Here is a 20,420-nt window from a genome sequence, read left to right on the forward strand (position 1 = left end):
GGTCTGAAGCAGACATGGACACAAGGCTTCATAAATCAAATTTCCCTGCAGCAATAGAAGCTTACAGGGACAAAGCAAACAGTGCTCTTGCAAACCCATTCATGCATTTCCAGACTGGGCTTTTTTTTTTTTTTTTTTGGCCATTTCTGAACAGTTCAGAGCTATTAGTAAATAAATGTAGCAACAGATTTTTACTACATGATAATAGAGCACTTATACTATTACTGAAATATTTACTGAAACTAAACAGTATTATGTGTGCAAAACCCAAATCTCATCTGCAGGAAAACTGAAACAGAAGCAGTATAAATGTTGGATCGTAATTATCTTTAATTGCAAAAGCTTTGAACTAAAAAAGAATTGAATCCTTCCACTTGCTGGGCTTGATTTAGCTCTTCATTAGTCAGATTTTGCACCATTTACAGAGCTGCTTTGGAATTCAGCTGGAGTAGCACAGCAGTGAATAGTGGGCGTGCTTTACAGATGTACTGCTTGTGGAATTGGAGATTTTAGGGCTTCTAAGGTTAACTTCTAGCGGGCTGGCAACCAGGCACCACCTGAAGTTCCTCTCACGAGAAGAATCTGAAAGCTTTCACTTTAGTGGGTAAAATTTGAATGGTATGTTCAAGCTATCGAGCTGTCCTGCAGGGATGCTAGACCCACTTGAAGTTCTCAGCTGGAAAAGCTTTGGTGAATCCTGTAAAGGCACTTTCCTTTCAGTGACAGTCCAAAGAAAAGTAGGCAGGGCCCTGAAGCCATCTGCCTCATTTCTGCAGGAAACCTTCCGATTTTGCCTGTTCAGCTGCTCTGTGACACATTGTGGTTTTACTTCTGTGGCAACAAAGAATGAGGTTTCGTTGGTAAAGCCTCGTACAAATATGGAATAAGGAACATTGTGTGCCAAATGAGTTTACAGTATCCGTCACAAGTTATTCTCTTGTATGGGGCCACTCAGCCTCTCCAGGACAATCTGTTTTTCTAGGGCCACTGGTTTTTATAAGTTCCCTGCTTCAATAGTAACCACTATGTGGTGAAACCCATGGAAACATTTCTTTAATCTTTCGAACCTCAAAAAAGCCACCCTTCCTTTTGAATTAAACACTGGAGTATGATGGGTTATTGTAAGAAGGGTATGTTTTTATTTATAGAGACTGAAAGGCCCACTTCTTTTTTCTGAAGCAGAACTGAGAAACAATTGGTTTTCACATCAGTGTTGAAAAGAGAAGTGGTAGAGAAGCACTGGGACCTTATCCATGACTTAGGTATAGTTCCACCACAGCTTAGGCCAAGTCTATGATCTGGGGGTTTCACTCCTCTTCCCACCCTTCACGTGAGGTGGTGGGAGGTTCTTACACACTTGTGGTGAGATGGAGAGCTGGTATTACCTGGATTAGCCCTCTGGTCCAGCTCACAGTGGAGGCAGATGAGTGTTTATGCTGGTCTGGGGAGAGGCAGGAGTGTGCATCTGGAGGGGAGGAGGCAGGCAGGACTGTGGCCAGTGCAAACTGCCCTGAAACTATGCTCCCACATGTCCTTCTGGCAGCCCCCAAGCAAACACTGTCTGTGGCCTCTGCTGCAGGATGAGGCCAAATGTCATGGAGCAAACTCCACTGAATTTTGTAAATTCTTGTATCCTCCACGACAGGATGACCACATGCAAGGTGCTATTGGGCATGGACCTGGAGCATCCTACCTGCCAGCCAGCCATGCACAGGAATTATTTGGGAGAGTGCTAGCGGGCACTGATAAAAGCATGAAATACATGAAAGCATGACATTCTGGAGAAGGTTCTTGTCTAGCAGGTTACATCAGCATGCCCCCTCAACCCCCCAGAAGCTCGAACTTTGCTAGATCAAGATTAGTTCTCAAAAAAAACCATAGTCCAGCTGCATGTCCTGTATTGTATGAGCCCTCTGTGTTGCAATGGGATCAGAAAATCCATATAAAGGGAGAAAACCATCTTAGGAAAATGCCTTTCTTTCCCTGTTGAATTCCCTCTGCACCTTTATTTTATGTGTCCAAAATGGCTCTCCTTGCTCCTGCATCACACAGGCACGAAGAGTCCTGGAGGAGACTGGGCTAAGTCTGAGCTCAGTGGCTATGGAAAGCAAGCATATTGCTATCTTTTGTGGAAACACAATTAAAACGAGTCAGTAAACAGCACATGCAGCACAAGAAAAAAATCCACGCGCTGCTGACTTATACGGAAAAGCAATGTGTTGATTACTCTATAAACACACTACATCTCTTTTGTATGAGAGACTTGAAATTAACTCATTTGTCTCCATTGACTTCACAATTTTCTTTAACTTCTGAAGAGTCAGTAAGTTAAAGCTGGCACAGCAAGGCTCAGCACATGCGAGAGGCTATTTGACAGAACTGCCCATGTAAACATTTCCAACTCACTTTCCCACATACAGATATGACACTTTCTCAAAAGCAATGATTGACTGTGTAGAGCAGGCCTCACTAAGAACATGTTGGGATGCTCAGTATTGTCCAGTAGATTAAAAATTTGAAATCTGTATGTGCTTTAATGTTGTTGTGAGATATATCTAATGGATGGGTTTTTTTCAGAGGGTGGGGTCCTGAGGTTTTTTTGTTAGGGACTCAGTTCTGCACCTTCTGGAATATTAAAAAACACCCAGTGAGTTTCAGAGAAGGAGCTGACTTTTATCTCTCCCTAGCACGGGATGCATCGTCTTGCATCTTCTTTTCCCTTGAATACTCTTCCATTACACAAGGCTAGTCTGTGCCAAGCAGTTAAAAAACTTAAAAAAAAACCTTGAACTTCAACTTTGGCCAATGTTTCAAAGGGCCATATATCTAGCCTAATTCTAGAAAGGCTCATTTATCTTGTAGGAGTATCCCTAATGTCAGAGATGTCTCAGTCTGTAGTGTTAAAGGTGTCAAATCCTTCACAGTCACTTTGACTGAGTTTAGGTCAGCTGTGCCATTTTCTTTGAAAAACAAGGTACAGTGTGACTCAAGGCACTGCATGAAATGTCTAGCCCCAGGACCTGCTCCTGACCCTGCCTTCACCCAGTAGAAAACCAGGTCCAAATGTTATAAACCAGAAATGAGCAGAAGCATGTCCTCAGAACTGATGTCTAGGAGTTAGAAAAGCTGCAAAACATAGTGGCCAGGTCACTCTGGGGTGCAGAGCTGTGGCAGGCCCACCCCAGTACCCTACAACAGGAGGAGCATTTTCATACCTGTGCACAAGATGCAGAGGTGCAGCCAGGCCTGGAGGGGCAAAAATGGCAGGACCACCCAGAACACTCCTGCAGCCTGTGGGAGTCATGACCAAGCAGGGAGAAGACACCTGGGCTCCCAGTTTTAGGGAGCAAGATGTTGTTTGTGGGGACTGTGTGCGTCCTGAGGGAGAAGCCTCCCAAACTGAGAGAGAGACCAAGTCTTTCTGAGAGAGGCTGGCTTTGCTGAGGAAGCCCAGCTGGGGGGTACTGTCTTGACCCAGCTGTACATATCCAAGGGTAAAGGGTATTTATGTGGAGACTCTTGTCATCTAACAGTGTGGTGCCCCTTAATGGGGGTCATACAGCAGCACGGGGCAAATGGGCAAGCACATAGCGTGTAAATTCCCCTGTGCCCTGTCACTGCAATGGCTCATATCCGTGATGCGGAGGGGACTGCCTCTGGAGATGATATGGTTAATCCATGCAGTTGTGCAATACAAATGAACACAGGAGGGAATATTGCTTTCATTTCTCCAACCTCTTCTCATCAATCTTGGTAAATAAATAGGTTTTTCTCTTCAGTCTACTTTTCTCTTAACTTAAGTAAATTAGACTAAAAAGAATTTGCTTCTGACTGTGCTCAGCTGAAACTGAGCAGCTTCTTAGCAGTGCCACTGAGATCAGAGAAGCACGGCCAACAATTAAGCTAGAGTGAGAGCACAATGGGATCCAGCTTTGATTACAGTTTTTAATAAAAAGCCTCAAACTCTTTGATGGATTCTTTAATGCTATCGAGATATTTTTTCTTCCATTCCTCACCCTTATTTCAAGAGAGCCATTCAGTGCATTGGTGATATCCAATTTATTCTTGTAGTTGTGAGTGATATCCTCTGTTAGCAGTATAAATTGCACCCGTTGCCCTTGGCAGAATTCTCAACAACTCTCCTGCTGCCTATTAAAGCAGTTTCATAAATAGACACACTTCATTAATATGCACTTTTTAGAAGACTAGTTGAATTTTTCCAATATATCCCTCAGCAGCCATTGAATTATTTAGCTCGTGGTGGATGTGTGCAAGCTCATGGGCAGTGATGCTGAAGAGTCGCCAGTGGCTAGAGGAAAGTACAGGACGTGCTCTGCTTATGTGTTGGTTGAGGTGCTTCAGAAGGCTGTGCTCTTGAGAAAGCAGGCAAAATAGGAAGTTCTTGTCAGCATCATCATGCTGTGACAGTGATGATTGCTTGTGCATCAAAAGACTTGTCAAAATCATCTGATGAGAATACATTGGGATAAAGGTAAACCTAGGCTGAGAAAGGAAGGAACAGCAATGGACTTTATGTTCAAAGCCTGGCATAGCATCCTGGGGAGAAGAAGATCTGCAAAAGGCATAGATTGCACTGTGAACTCTGACAGAAATCTTAACAACTCAAGACTTCCTTGGAAGTATTCTGCAATGATGATAAACTCACTATCCACTTCACACACAGCTAATTAGCATAATGAGAAGTAAATACAGAGAATCAATGCAGGAGGAGAAAAGGGAACCAGGAAAGAGTGAGAAAAACCCCAGCACTCAAGACAGAGACTGAGTTCAAAGGTAAGCAATGTAGTCACTCTTGCTACATTGAAACTAGCATAGACAAATGCATGTCTAAGTCTGACAGGAATGAGTTAAGAAGTTCATGCCACAGACTTGTTATCCCTAACAGAAAAGAGCCACATCAACAATTGCAGAAGGACTCTTAGCATGATCCAATGTGGAGTCCCAACAAGTGTTTGCAAGGAACTCATAAATGGACTTGTGACTTTTCCTGGTGCAGGTAGAGCAAGAATTAGTTTCTCCTCCATTGTTTTCCACCTGCCCATCTGTCTGTTCCACTCCCCTGCTGCAGGTTACTGTATGCAGAATGAAGTCAACACAAACAAATGTCTCCTTGAATCCTTGAGGCTTCAGAAATTTTTATTAAAATCACAGTAAAGATGACTTTAAGCATCGCATACTTTGCTCCCTCAGACCTGGGGATGGCAATTCCTGTCAGGAAGGAGGGGTCACACAAAGAAGTAACTTTAAGTCTCTCAATGAGGATGTCTAGGGCTCATTTAGAAAATCTCCTAGCAGTCTACCATTTATTCTAGGGCAAAGAATTCAGTTCACTCAAAAAAAGAAGGGTTGAGTCAGATGAACAGATTCAGAAGTAAGTTTTCTTCCATGTGTGACTAGTTCATACTGCTCTTCAGCTAAGATCAATAGATTTTTAACATCTTTTCCTCTTGACATTATGAATTCTTTGTATATATATGTATAATAGGCAATTGTTAATGTGTACAGGGAGATAATCCTACTGCCATTAGTATCAATAGCAAACTCATTCATCTTTGTGGAAATTAATCCTGTTAAGACTTACTTAAAAAGATTACCCAATGCTGACTGTCTTCAATAATTGCTAAAGTTACTGTTTATCTTTGTCTGTGTTAAAGGTTGATGCTGTTCTGAGCTCAAAAGAAGTCACACAGAGGCAGAGTTTCTTCCACAGGACCTGCAAAGGATGAGGCTTTATTACTGACTGTATTGTCAAAATGGCTGTACCCCATCTGTTACAGGCTGCTGCCTTTGTGTCCATTAGCACAATCCACTTAAAAACCAGTCACAACCAAATTTCCTACACCGAAGAGAGTTCACAGGCTGCTTTTCTGATGAGCGACGTGTCCTTTTCCAAAGAAGAGCAGGAATAAAATGTGAAGTAACCACATACTCTTGCAAAACTGGAGACATCCCATTGGAAAAAATCTCTGTGATGACTCCTGAAACAGGCTATTGGTGTCTCCTGAGCAGGGTACTTCTGCATATACATGCAGGTTAAAAGGAATTAGAGCAAATCTGCAATGACTACAGCTGCAAATAACATTTACCAAATACAAACCAATTTTTCAATTACACTGAAGATACTATCTCAGCAAAGAATTCACTGCCTTAAAAGATTCTGTTTTGAATAGTAAGCCATTCTCTAGTAAATTTAAATGGCCGTGAGCCCCTCAAACAGCATGATGTTCTGTGGAGAATATGGGTTGTATAGTACTTACGTCAAAGTCAGGTGAGCAATAGCAGAGTCTTATCTATCCTTGGCAATCTGGCAGTTAATATACTATAAATGTATGGGGATGACTATAGTTTGACTTTCTTCCCTCATATACATAAGGTTACCTCACAGCCGAGTTTTTCTATAGGAGTCCCTTAACTACAAGAATGTTTCCCAGAGAGCAATGCAGTAAATCTTTTGGTTGGGAACTGAGTAGGTGATAAGAATGTCAAGTCATATTTATGCTTTTTTTCCCCTGTAACAAGTAAAAGTGATTTATACTTAGGCAAAGAGCTGATATAAAAAGACCCCTATAAATATCAAATGTTTGTTATCCCATGACATAAAAACACACTGTTTTGCTGGAAGTAAGAAACATGCTCTCTCTGTGTATTCCAAACAGGCAACACCAAGAGAGAGTTAAAATTTACAGTTGTTTTTGAAAACTCAGAAATCTTTTTTTCCTGGCTGGATTTCCATGTGTCTTCCTAGGATTCAGCCTGGTTCACGTCACTACCTCATTCTCCTGCTCTTTACAGCTCTCAATACCCAGCAAAAGGAGGGGCAGTTTCATGACTACTTGAAGTCGCAGCCACCTGCTTCATCTCTCGGGGCTTCTTACAGCAACCAGGGAGCCACTGCACCTGGCAGTGCTGCCCTGTGAGTCCCCAGCATGCTCACTTAACCCAGAGCTTTCAGCTTTAGCCTGCTATGACAGCTTTATGACTGCTGAGGGTTGCTGTGTCTTACCGGACCGTTTAGATCAGCTTTAAGGCTTTCTCTATGGCTAAAGGCAGATTCTTATCCACTATAAATTGTCAGAGATTCATTGATTTCAGTTTACTCGTAATGATTGCTTCTTACAGCATTACCAGTTGGCCTCACTTTGATCAAGATGCTGGCTCAGAGCACTCTGGCAGGAAAAATGGGCGCAATTCTGTCATTTAAACCCAACATGGTTGTATCTGGGGGACAGAGCATTACAAAAAATGGGGAGGTTCAGCTCCTTTGAAGCAACCAGTCATACAGCATTAGGAGTTAGGCATGCAAAACCTTAGCCTAGAAGGTTATATAAATATCTCTGTGTTTGTTTGTGTACATAACCACAGAAAGCATTGGCCATAACAGCTGAGAGCTTTGCGGTTTTTCATCTATGACATGGAAGCAGTAGAGGAAAGAGGATTTTTATTTGCCTTATTCTCTTGCTACTTTGGCATCCTATTCAGTGACCACATCCAGGATCTCACGCCAGCTGAATCTGATGATGAGCAGGAAGGCGGGACTAGTCCCAGGCCTCTGATTTTGGAGTCATCCCATCAGGATGCCACCACAGCAGAGAAAAAGTGGCAGCTGACTCATAAGCATTTAGCACAAATAGGAAAAAGATAGGAGGGCAAAAGCTGCCATCACATGAGGGCTGAGGTCATTCCCAATGGGAGCATGGGGAAACATGACCTGGTGGAGACTCATAAGGGAGAGACCTGTCTGTGTGTTTAATAGCGGGATCAGAGTAAAGAGAGGATTTTGTGGCCATTCTAGAGGTAGGAGACTGGGAAGAATTGGCAACTGGACTGTGGGAAAGCCACTGGGCTGCCCAGAGGGTTTTGCCAGCTGGGGAACAGTTCTGTGCTATTTGACAAGGGAACATGTCGTCAATATGTATCCCTTAATACTCAGCAGCTGCTTCTTCAGATCACAGCAGGAAAGATTTTGCCATGCTTGTTCTTCTGTCTGGGCAAATGGGTGATTTCCCTTTGCAAATCCCCAAGGCATAAGGCTGCCAACAGGGCTGCTGTTACGGGAATCTGAAAAAGATCTTCCCAATACAAAACCCAAACCACGCCACTCTTGTAGTACTTTGCTTTTAACATTTCTGTCTCCTGGAAGACAGTGGAAATTAGCACCTTAGGACCATGTTCAGAGAAAGCTGGGTGAAGAAGCATCACAGGTAGGGAGACTGGTCAACCTTTCACAGGGAGAATGGGAAAAGCAAGCTGCTCTGGTGGGACAGAGATGCATGAGGTCCACTGCCTGAGCTGGCTGGCTTCTCCCACATGTGCCTGGTGGGCAGCAATGTTAAAGCCCAAGAGAATCTGTCAAACCTTCCTATCCATTAAAAAAGGTGCCCTTTTGTATATGAAGCAGGTTTCAGATATTTTCTAATCCCAAATATCAAACCTGCAGGTTTTGTAAACTGTTGACTGATGATATGGCTACCACTGGTTTTTCTTTTGCCTCTTGTTTCATACAATACTCCTCTGAAAAAGCAAACCTAGACTGAGTCCTCTCTGTCAGCTCTGGTGATCACAGTATTCAGGTACATCCTACTCCACTACAAGCTTGTCAAAGAAGAAAAAAACCTCTCCAACCCAGCAGCCCTGTTTTACAGAGCTATGTCCTTTGCTCCCGATAGCTCCCAATTCTGTCATTCTTGAGCACCTGCCTTGTGCCTATGGATTTCTTTTCACAACTGTCCTGTAAAGTAAAGAGAACCAAGGCCCTAAGGGTTTCACTAACATCACAAAGGAGATCTGTGGTCACGCTCAAATGGATATAAAATAATGTCAGAATCCAGTGCCCCAACCACTGAACCATTACTGTCTTTCTCATATTTGTAAAAAAATAAATTATTTCCCAAAGCACTTAAGCCAGGCTTAGTCATCTTTTAGCCTAGAAAAGGTTTATACCCAAATGCACAATGAGACAGAGTCCTCCAGCTCCAAAACACTCACATTTCTATGCCAATTGGGAATGTTCTAGTGACTAATTTGTAGACTGTAGTGAGGCCCGTGAGCACTTTTTTAACAAACTTGTTCTAAAATGTTCAGCCTCTCTGATAGCCATCTAGGTCATTTGTTTTTATTTTACAGTTGTGTTTTGGGGGGGGCTTGGAGGGGTTGGTTTTGGTTTGGTTTTGCTCTTAATGTGCTGGTTGTTCAGTGTTGCTGATGTTGGCAAGTGCTATTTAATGCCTTTGGCTACACACTCAGCATTGATCTTAACACTCTTTAGCTACACATAGTAGTGCTAAATATTCAAGAAGAATGGAAAATAACAATTGTAAGGGAGTAAATGAAAGGTAGATCCAGGCTTGTGTATTCTAGACAGTGTATTCTCTAAAATATCATCTCTTTCTGGAATTTGGTGAGTTTTCACCGCTATTAGTACCTAAGCACAATTGCAAGAATCGTTCTTGACTGATGTCTACAATGCCTCCTGACATAAATACAACAAAATTCACACTTGATGGTTTGGGTTTTTTGTTGGGTTTGGGTTGGTTTGGTTTTTTTTTTTTTTTTGGTCAGGTACATCATAAGAATTAATATTTATTGCCTTACTGTTACACCATGGGCAAAAAAACCTCAAGTCATTTGGTCAGATATAGTGCCTGACTTTATCTCACAGAGCCAACAATGAAATGCTTTGTCTTCTTGTGTAGTTACCCAAAATATGCCTGAAATGCTCAGATGATCTCAGCAAGAAAATTGTTTTACCTCTGCTATCTGAAGGAGAGAGATTTTATGATTCTTACAACAGCTTTATCTGGTAAGCTACACTGTAAAGTGCATTTGCATTCATGGCCAGGTGAGAAGCTTAACATCTATTGAGAAACGTTTCAATACTGTTTTCATAAGAGGTTAGAAAGTCTTCCATAGTAGAAGATGCCTCATATTATACTAATTCTAGAGGGAAAGGACAGAGGAGATGACTGGACTCAGGCAGGCAAATAACAGGTTGGGACAGAATTGGAAGAGGAGGCGTTACTTAAAGTTGGCCTGTGGAAGCAGAATGTTTCGTAATTTAGCTACTCTGAGCATCTCATTTTGACTTGTCTTGAATGTTTTGACATGTCTTATTAGAGAGAAGTGGCTTGCTTTCTCTTTTTTTGTTGTTCCCCCAATCTTGTCACAGCAGTATTTAAACTGAACTTTCATGGAAAGGAAGAATCCCACAGCAAACGTCAAACGCCACAGCTAACATTTCACCTAGTATACAAGTAGTTCCGGTCCTAGGAAGTGTAGGAAGGCACACTGCTGGATTGCAGTTTAGCTTTGCAAATTGGCCCAAATGCACATTCACTCATTCATTCATTCACTCATTCCTAATGCTACTTATCCAATACATTCTTAGATAACAAAGATTGCAAGTCCCAAAGTGACACTGAGCAGAAGGGTTCCTTAGCTCTGTGTAGCGATGTGAAGTCTAGCACATGTGGTCAAAGCCAAGGATGTGTGGTTGTGACTACTGGTAATGTATACCTGTTGCATATATTTTCTTGACAGTGAATTCTGGAGGAATATACCAAAAAGAAGAAATAACAAGTCTTAGTGGTTTTTAAATTAACAGCCTTCTAGAGCTGAGCTAAATTCACAGACCATCAGTTTCTGAGTTCAGAATGCTGCTAATTAATCAAAGCTTCTGTCATAAAGCAATGTGACATTAAATTCCCATTAGATGTAGATGCAAAAATGGCTTATTTTTTTCCATGCTGAACACCATACAAATATGTTATCAGTAGGTAAGATAATACAGAATTATTAGAATTACTTTCAGCTATTTCTCCCCATGCCTTTTCCCTGGTTAACAGGAGTCTGAAGATTTTTTTAGCTCAAGGACAAGATCAAGCTCTTCTGAAATTATTTTAGGGGATGTTGGCTTCAAACAGACAGTAAAGCATTTGTTCATCTGCCATCTGTGACTTATTATATTATTTTTGCATTGTCCAGTGAAATCAGTAAGAAATCACCTAGAAACTTCAGCGTCAGTTGTGTTGAACTCAAAGACAGTTTTTGGTACCCATACATTTCCCTAGAAGTGACAGGAAAATGTCATCTTGCTCTGCAACTGTGAGACAAGTATCTTCCAAATCTACCCATGAATCACTGAACATTGCCTAGCTCATGTTCTGGAGGGATGTCCCAGGCTCCAGAGGAAAAAACATCTCTAAAGAATGTGCAGGCAAAGCACCTCATGATAACCATGCTGCTACTCCTAATGCTATTCACCAACAGCCAAAACGGACATGGGTTTTGGTAGAACCAGCATGGGAAACAATGATGGTCTATACTGCAGAAAGCCTGTCTGAAAATGCTTTCCATAGGTTCACGGGTCATAAAAAAGCTGAAATCATATAGAATGGGCCCTGTACATATCCCAGATGGGTTGGGTCAGTCCTAGCTTGAATGTGTCATGTCCCTGGTGTTAGTGGCAGAGTTTGGATGGTCCCCGTAGCAAGGAAGGGGGAGTAACCAAAGAACAGTTTAAAATCAGCCTAGCAGAAAGAGTTACAAGGACAAAGAGGGTGGGAGAAACTCCCAGGCAAACCTTGTCCATTCGAATGAAACTAAGCCAGTGTGAGGTCCGTGGTGAACCCTGTTCTGGAGGAGCCCGTGAGGAAGGTGCAGCACGGCCATTCAGGCAGCCCTCTGAACGGGGCTGGCTGAGCCTGTAGACGAGGGTGCCCAGTGTGAATGGGCTGAGCTGTTTACAGCATGTGTGAAAGCTCAAATGGAAAATAATCCTGAGAAACAGAAGACAGGGCCTGACCTACTTTAAATTGAGGAGCTGTAAAATCAGTTGATTTGATCAAGTGGAGATAGTTACCTCTGCGGTAAGAAATGGAGCAAAAAAGGCAAAACAAGCATTTTGAAAAGATCAAGCTCAGCTTCTAGAAACAGCTACACTGAGCACAGCTGAGACACAACTAAGCTTTTCTAGCCAAAGATTTAATTTCTATTTATTTGGATAAACAGAGCAGTTATTACCTCTTTCTGATACCAGTAATGTTATTAGACTCATGGCTGGGCAAGAGACATAATAGATGCATGAAAAGGCCAACGCACTGGAAAGATTTGACTTCCTTATTTTAGATAAAACAACATAATAGATAGATGACTGATAGATAGATGATGGTGATAGATATAACACCACAAAGAATGGCCAAGAGAAAGTAAATCAGATTTTTTTTAATAAAGAATTCAGGAATAATGGGTGCACAGGCAAATTTAAAGATGATAACCAGGAACGTTGCTTTACAATGCACAGTTGCATCACAGACACTTGAGACCATATGTCAGTAGGATTCTAGTGAAAATTAGTGAATACATGCAGGAAACAGAAACACCTGATTTTTTATTTTATCAGCTGCCTGGAATGAATGTAAGGCTTTCTGTTCCAATGCAGTACTGATGTATTTAGAGATCATATTGACAAGTGATTTCATTCCAGATTTTTTTTTTATCTTTTTGGACATCTGGTTCTAGACTGACCTGTGGTATATCTAGTTATTCTTGGTTTTATTATATTATTTATATTTAAACAAGAGCCTCTGTTCCTCTTCAGTTCTTTTCATCTCCACTAATCTCTGCTATTCATGGTACTTATTCTCCATGCTTACACCTATCCATCGTTTATGTACTCACCTTTCAGCACCTATCACATCTGCTTTTCATCTTGCCTGTTGTATGAATCAGCATAAAAATCCGTGTTGTAGGGAAGGCAACTGTGAGCCATAAACAGCCTTGGTAGTGGTCCAGGGCATGATTCTTTTTGGTATGCATGAGGAGAAGTTCCCGTCTTGTACGACAAAATGTGAAAGTGTGAAAGTATGAAAGTAGCTGCGGTAGCCCTGCCAAAGGATGTTCCCCTCTGGAATAACACTTTACACAGCCAAGGAAGTAGGCAGAACTAGACTCGCAATTGGAAAGAACAGATTCTTAAACTCAGTGCAAATATACAAGCTGCAGAGTGGTCCCACACCACAGAACTGTATTGGGAGAGTATTTCATTTATATTTACATTTACCTTCAGCACTCACAACCACTCCTTAAAAGAATGCCTGGCTGATTTTCTTCTTTCCTGAAATTCTAAAAATACCAAAGACTTTCAATATATACAGTCAATATAATTTAAGTAGAGACAGGGCTCTGAATCCAGAGACCCCATGTGTCTGATACCACATTAGCTTAATTTATTGTTCACGGTAGGCAGTGGTTGTCTGAGCAGATAGGCTTTCCAGTCGTATTACTTGACATCATTACAGCTGAATATGCACCAGAATACCATGTGGTGAGTACGTAATAAATCAGCTCATTATGTCTATAATCATTATGATTATGTGTTGTTCCAGATCTCAGTTTTGTTGACATAAAAGGAGGTAAACAGTATAAATTACTGACTCATCAAATGGTTTGTTTTAATTTGTTGAGAAGGCAGAAGGTTATTTTTTTGTGTGGCCTGTTTCACATTTAGAATCACAGTAATGAATATATAGAATATGGTTGAAATGGAAATAGCAGAATCTGAAATTAATCATACCCAGATGTACTACATAGACACTAAGGGTGAAAATACAAGTGTCAGAACACATTATCCAAAAGCTTCCCATCATACCAAAGGAATCACAGGATCAGAGACTACTAAAGGTTGGAAGGGACCTCTGGAGGTCATCTGGCCCACCCCCCTGCTCAAGCAGGGCCATCTAGAGCAGGCTGCCTGGGACCACATCCAGATGGCTTTTGAATACCTCCAAGGATGGAGACTCCACAACCTCTCTGGGCAACTGTGCCAGTGCTTGGTCATCCCCACAGCAAAGCTGTCTTCCAGCTGGTCAGTCCCCAGCATGTACCAGTGCCTGGGGTTATTATTGCCCAGACACACGGCTTTGCACTTCTCTTTGCTGAAATGCTTGAGGTTCCTGCCAGCCCATTTCTCCAGCCTGTCGAGGCCCCTCTAGATGGCAGCACGATGCTCTGGTGTATCAGCCACTCCTCCCAGTTTTGTGTCATCAGCAAAGTTGCTGAGGGTGTGCTCTGCCCCATCATCCAGATCATGAATGAGGATGGTCCATAGTACTGACCCAGTCTTCACCCCTGGGGTATACCAGTAGTGACTGGCCTACAACTAGATTACATGGCACTGATCACCACCCTCTTAAAACGGCTGTTCAGCCACTTTTCAATCCACCTCACTGTCTGCTCATCCAGCCCATGCTTCATCAGCTCCTCTATGAGGATCTTAGGGGAGTCAGTGTTAAAAGCCTTCCTGAAGCCAAAGTAGACAATAACCGCTTCTCTCTCCTCATCTACCAAGCCAGTCATTTCACCATAGAAGCTTATCAAGTTGGTCAAGCAAGACTTCCCCTTGGTGAAGCCATGTTGACTACGCCTCATGATTTTTTGATCCTTCATGTGCCTGGAAATGATTTTCAGTATTAGTTGCTCCATTGCCTTCCAAGGATTGAGGTGAGGCTGGCTGGCCTGAGTCCTTCTTCCTGCCCTTCCTGAAGATAGGAGTGACATTTGTTTTCCTCTAGTCTTCAGGTACTTCTCCCAGTCGCCATGATCATTTGAAGATAATTGAGAGTGGCCTTGCAATGACATCAGCCATCTCCTCTAGCCGTTGTGGATGCATTCCATCAGGGCCCATGGACTTGTGTATGTCCAGTCTGCTTAAATATTTTCTAACCTGATCCTCGTCCACCAACATTTTGTCTTCTTTGCTCCAGACTTTCCCTGGTCTCTGGGACCTGGGATTTCTGAAGGACTGTCTTGCTAGTAAAGACTGAGGTGAAGGCAGCATTCTTACAGCCTTTTCCATGCCCTGTGTAACTAGGTCCTCCAACTCATTCAGCAATGGGCCCATATTTTCCCTACCCTTCCTTTTATTACCTGTGTACCCATAGAAGTCCATCTTGTTGTCTTTGGCATTCCTAGCCAGATTCAGTTCTAGTTGGGCTTTAGCTTTCTTAACTTCACCCCTGGATGCTCTGACAACATATCTGTATTCCATTCAGGTTACCTGTCCTTGCTTCCTCCCTCTGTATGCTTCCTTTTTGTGTCTGAGTTTGGCCAGGAGCTCCTTGTTCATCCATGCAGGCCTCCTGGTATTTTGCCTGACTTTCTCCTCATTGTGATGGACCACTCTTGAGTTTGGAGGAGGTGATGCTTGAATATTAACCACCTTTCTTGTGTCCCTCTTCCCTCCAGGACTTTATCCCATGGGACTCTACCAACCAGATCACTGAAGATGCCAAACTCCGCTCTCCTGAAGTCCTGGACTGTGAGCTTGCTTTTTACCCTCCTCCCTCCTTTTAGGATCCCAAACTCCACCATCCCGTTGCCACTGCAGCCAAGGCTGCCTTTCAACTTCATATCCTCAGTGAGTACCTTGTTGGTAAGTATGAGGTCCAGTGAGCACTTCTCATTGACTCTTCTGTCACTTGGGTGAGGAAGTTGATGCACTCCAAGAACCTCCAGGATTGCCTATGGCCTGCTGTGTTATCCCTCCTGTATATATTGGTGTGGTTGAAGTTCCCCATGAGGACCTTCACAGCACAGTCAGAAGCAAAAACTGTCAAGAGGTGCCTGGTGAGGAGCAAAGACGTTTTCACAATGCTGTACAAATTCACATCCTTACATATTTTTCAACTGAAATTTGACATAGCTGCTTGAGGTACAGCAACTAGCAGATGGTTTCATAGCATTTTAGAACCTCCGTGACATGGAAAAACACCCCAAATACTGAGTTCACTCACAATGGCATATTATTTGTTCCATGCAGTTTTCTTTATATCCCCCTTTTTTTTTATAAAGACCATTCTGTTTAAGGGAAACATTCTTAAAGGAAATATGACCAACAGAACCTATTCTTTCTAGCCATAAACTGTGTTATCAGTCCTCGTCTAATGATCCAGGAGTGTTATTACTGTGGCTGAACAGCACATCCATTTGTGAGATGCCCAGTACAGCTCATTAGGTATGTGAGAGGTAAAGGGAGAGGGAGATGCTGTGTAACATGTGGAATGAATATTTGCTCTGCTCTGTTGGTTATACGGAAAGTGCGTGATCACAAAACACACGCATCACGTCACCTCGTGTATGGTTTTCTTCCTTGATACATTTGTCTCTAATGGTACAGCTGCTGACTGCAGCTATCATACCAGAAGACTCATACCTTTTTTGGCTCAGCTCCCAGTCCAAAATGAACATGTTCAGCCAGTCATTCACCTGTTCTTTGCATTAATGGGAAGCAAAGGTGGAAGTGCCTTCACAAAACTATAAATGTTACATGATTGCAGTCACAAGTTTGCTCCTCATTGCTCTTCTCAGCTTAATCTTCAGCTGGAGTTTTGCCTGGGAAAACTTTTGCTTTTATTTACTTTTTGAAGTACTTGTAACTCCATTTCCTAAAGAAGACATGAAAGATGCTGCATAGAAGAAAGTCTTCTATAGAATCTAAATTTGGCATCAATGTCATCAAAACTGAAAATATACTGAGAAATATGGTAGAAACAGTGCAATAAATGACAAGCCTAATCCACACCAACATAAATTTGCATATTGCTACTGAAGTAAATGAAACTACACTAGTTTAGGCCAACTACACATCTTCTCAACATGTTATACTACTTCTCATTTTAAAAAGTCATTGGGTCTATTTTTTTCAGCTACAGTAAAGAACTTTCTTTTAGCCAGATGGTGATCCAGTTTAAAGATGAGATCTTAAAACATTCTACAAGAGTCTTCAAAGGCACTGTAGAAGTGTGGTTTTCATTTCTGATGATTAATTGTATTCTGGCAGCTCCTAGAAAATCCAGGCTCCTGTTGCCCTGAGCTCTGGCCTAATACATACCAAAAGATAATTCCTCTATGGTTAAATTTATGCTTTCACCCTGGTCAATACTAGCAAGTTTAAAAGGTTTAATTCTTTATTCTTATCGATATTATTGAGATCTATGCACACATTTAATTTTAAGCATGCTCCGTTGACTTTAGTAAGCGCTAAGCACAGTGCTTAAAGCTAAGCAACCATCTATGTGCTGCCCTCAGTATGAATGCTTTTCTGCATTAAGACCTACAAAAAGTTAACATAAAAAAAATTTATATAGCTGGAGATTAACACAGACAAAAGGATGGGGAAAAATTGTAATAAATTGGCCATGACTCACAGGTGATTAAGCAAATGAGTTAAAAACTCAGATAAATAAACCAGAATAAACTAAATATCTGGTTTGCATTGATATGGTGACACATTGATATGTTGAGATGTGATGACTTCTTTAGCCTATCAGGACAGCAGCTAGTGCAGTTCAGAGCTCATGACAGGGTTCAGAAAATGGTTTAGAGGTCTTTAATACCAATATCGCATGATGTACCAAAAAGAAACCGTTCTATGGTAGGCTGTGGTTCAGGGAGAAGAAAAGGCCATAGGAGAAAAAAACACGTACATGAGAAGAGTTTATAAATAAAGTGGCCAAGCCCTGAGTGCATGTGTGCACTTCAACTCCTTAACCAATTCCTACAATTATCTGAGTCTCTTTAATGCCTCTTCTCAGCTTTCCTAGGTCATCATTGCATTCAGAAACAAAAGCATCCATGCCCTACTTGGCACGGGGAAGAGGTTATTAGTTGAGCTGTATTTCAGTCATATTACTATGTTTGTTCCTCTTGGATTTCCTTGTCCATCAGGCAATAATAAGTAGACCCAGTGCTCAGCCATGACTGCTGAGAGCAGCATGGCGATTCTCAGTAATTCAGTACAGACAGAAGGAAATGTTTATCTGAACTCAGCAGGAAAACATTCAGGCACTAGGTGTGAAGTGCATAGGCACGCGTGGGCTTGGAGCAAACAAAGCTCCCAACCCCTCTCTTTTTTGCCTCAGAATTACAGTTGCTCCTTTCCTGCAGGTGCTGGGACTGATTCCTCCACATGCTCTGAAGGTGCTTCACAACCCTAAAATAGGAAGGGCACAAGAGCCCGTAGAAAAGCTTCCCAGCCTTTCCAGCTGAATGTATATGACTTATTGCTGTGACTTTCAAGGCTGGATGGTCAACCACCTCTCTTACATGCCTTTGAATATCCTACCATGTTTCCACTTCCATTAGTCTCAGAGCTGGTTTCCAAAGAAGAGGAAAGTATTAGCTATAAATACTAAAACAGCTGAAATTCCTCACTTTGCAGATGGTTTCAGAGCCAAATAAGGGCTGCCTGGAGACAAGCCCGATTCTCACCTTTCTGTGGCAGGTTATTTCTTCCTGGGTAGGAAAGGCTGCTGTCGAAGGGAATAGCTTTAATATTTTTCAGTGGCTTGGAAATGGGGAGAAAGACGCAGAAAGGAAAAGATGGCGGTGGGGTGTTAAAGCTACATTAAAGGACACAAGAAGCTTGGCCAGCTTGCAGGATTAATTGAGTTCATACTGTGATTTTAATGTCTCAGGCTAAGAGGGGGTACTATTAACAGAAAGAGTTTCTCTTAAGAATCCTGATAAGGAATCTTATGTTTAGGAAAGTTTACAAAAACTACACTAGTTGTAACTGTCTCTTGCTGAGCAACCTCTGAGGTCCCATGAAGTCCTTGTAGCAGCAAGGTCCGGAGTGCCTACCTCTTTATAAAAGTACAATTGCTGACAAAAGGAAATTGCATCATCCAGCCTTTCTTCTTCTTTAACAAAAAAAAAGGGGAAGTTTCACTGTAGTAATGTTAATGGCAGCAGGCTTAATTCTAGGAAGTTTGGCAATGTTTGTTTAAAACTAGGTCATTTAGCAAAATAGTTAAGAGGAGTTGAACACTGACTCTGCCAACCTGATCCTTGTTTTCCCGACTCAGACATGACCAGGGTGAGGACAAGGTTCTATACAGCACTCCAGAGCACCAAAAAGAGTAGCAAGATTGTAAAGAGGATGAAGTAAAGAAGAGCTACTGGCAACCCCTGGCTGCGCTAGTGCTGTAAATCTTTTCCTTTTCCTGATAAAGTCTGATGATCTCTTCACTCCCTGCCCCCACCTCCAGTGAGGTTCCCTCGTGTTTGGGAGTACTTAAGAGTACTGCCGATTTGATTTTGGCACATGTGAAAAAGTGGTTATTGTTGGTGAATATTGAAAATATCTCTTAAATTTTCCGTGGTTAAATAACTGTCAGAAAGCCACATTCAGGAATGGCTATTACATAAATATGTGCTGATCTTAGCGGTCACTGCTGGGAAAGAAATTACATACGCCACAGTAGGAAATGTAAGACGTTTTTCATGATCACTTAACCCATGAGTCAAAGAGATTTAGGATCAATAACTGAGCCTGAGGGTGTTTTGCAGAGCAGTGAATAAAATATGGGTCCATTCATATGGATCAAGGGAATATGATTCATTGATATTTATGACGATTAGAGATAAAAATTATTTTCTTAGGTCCTCTTGTCAACCCTTCTTTTTTCCCCCCCCAATCTTTTCCATATTGCAACAGAGTTCTCCTCGCAGCTTGTCCTATAGCTTTGGAAATCCTGCTCCTATTTATCCATAAAGGAAGGCAGAAGTGTTGAAATCTTCCCGGTTGAAAACCTGTACTTGACTTGAATCTCCGGGCACTGCAGAACCATTTCCTGTGATTGCAGCAGCGGAGAGATAAAATTCCACACCGGTGGGAATAAACCGAAATTAGAGCAAAGATTTCCAGACAATTATGAGTCCTAACCCAAAATGTCTTTTCCTGCTAATATTTTTGCTTCCATCTATTTTTATTTATTTATTTATTTGCAGGCAACCAGGGCAGTGCTTCGTACAGGCAGCCAAATTTGCCTATCAACAACAATCCGAATTGAAAGCGTGACAAGAGCTGATCTGCATTTGCATGCCCTGCAATTCCACATGCAAATTTGTACAACTCCGCAAGCGAACGGCTCATTAGGTGCCCAGATAGCTATCTGTAGGCACGCTTCCTCAGCTGACACACGCAGGACTAGCCACGGCGGACGGAAAGAGTGGATTTGGGATGTGCCGTTCTGGCTCTTCTGCCGCGGAGCGGCTTCGCGTGTAGTTTTGTTTAAGGAGCTGGAAAGAACCGGCTGGTAGAGGAGGCAATGCAGAGCAAGCCTCGGCGCACCGTCGAGGCTCTGGCAGGGCTGCCGAGCTCTGCCGGGGGTCTGCGGAGGGGCCCCGGGGCCCCCTGCTCAGCCCCATGCCGCTGATGGAGGGCAGGTGCCTCCCGCTCCCGGGGCTGTAACAGCGGGGAGAGGCCTGGGGTGGGGCTGGCGTGAGCCGGAGGTGCCTCCCTGGAAGCAGGTACCTGCCCGCGCCCTCCGGACTCGGGAGGGCTGGAGGCGGGGGTGCAGGGGCCGAGCGCCGGCGGGGGGGGGGTGGGTTCCGCGCCGCCC

This window comes from Pelecanus crispus, chromosome 4 (assembly GCF_030463565.1).
Source record: "Pelecanus crispus isolate bPelCri1 chromosome 4, bPelCri1.pri, whole genome shotgun sequence".
Taxonomy (NCBI): domain Eukaryota; kingdom Metazoa; phylum Chordata; class Aves; order Pelecaniformes; family Pelecanidae; genus Pelecanus; species Pelecanus crispus.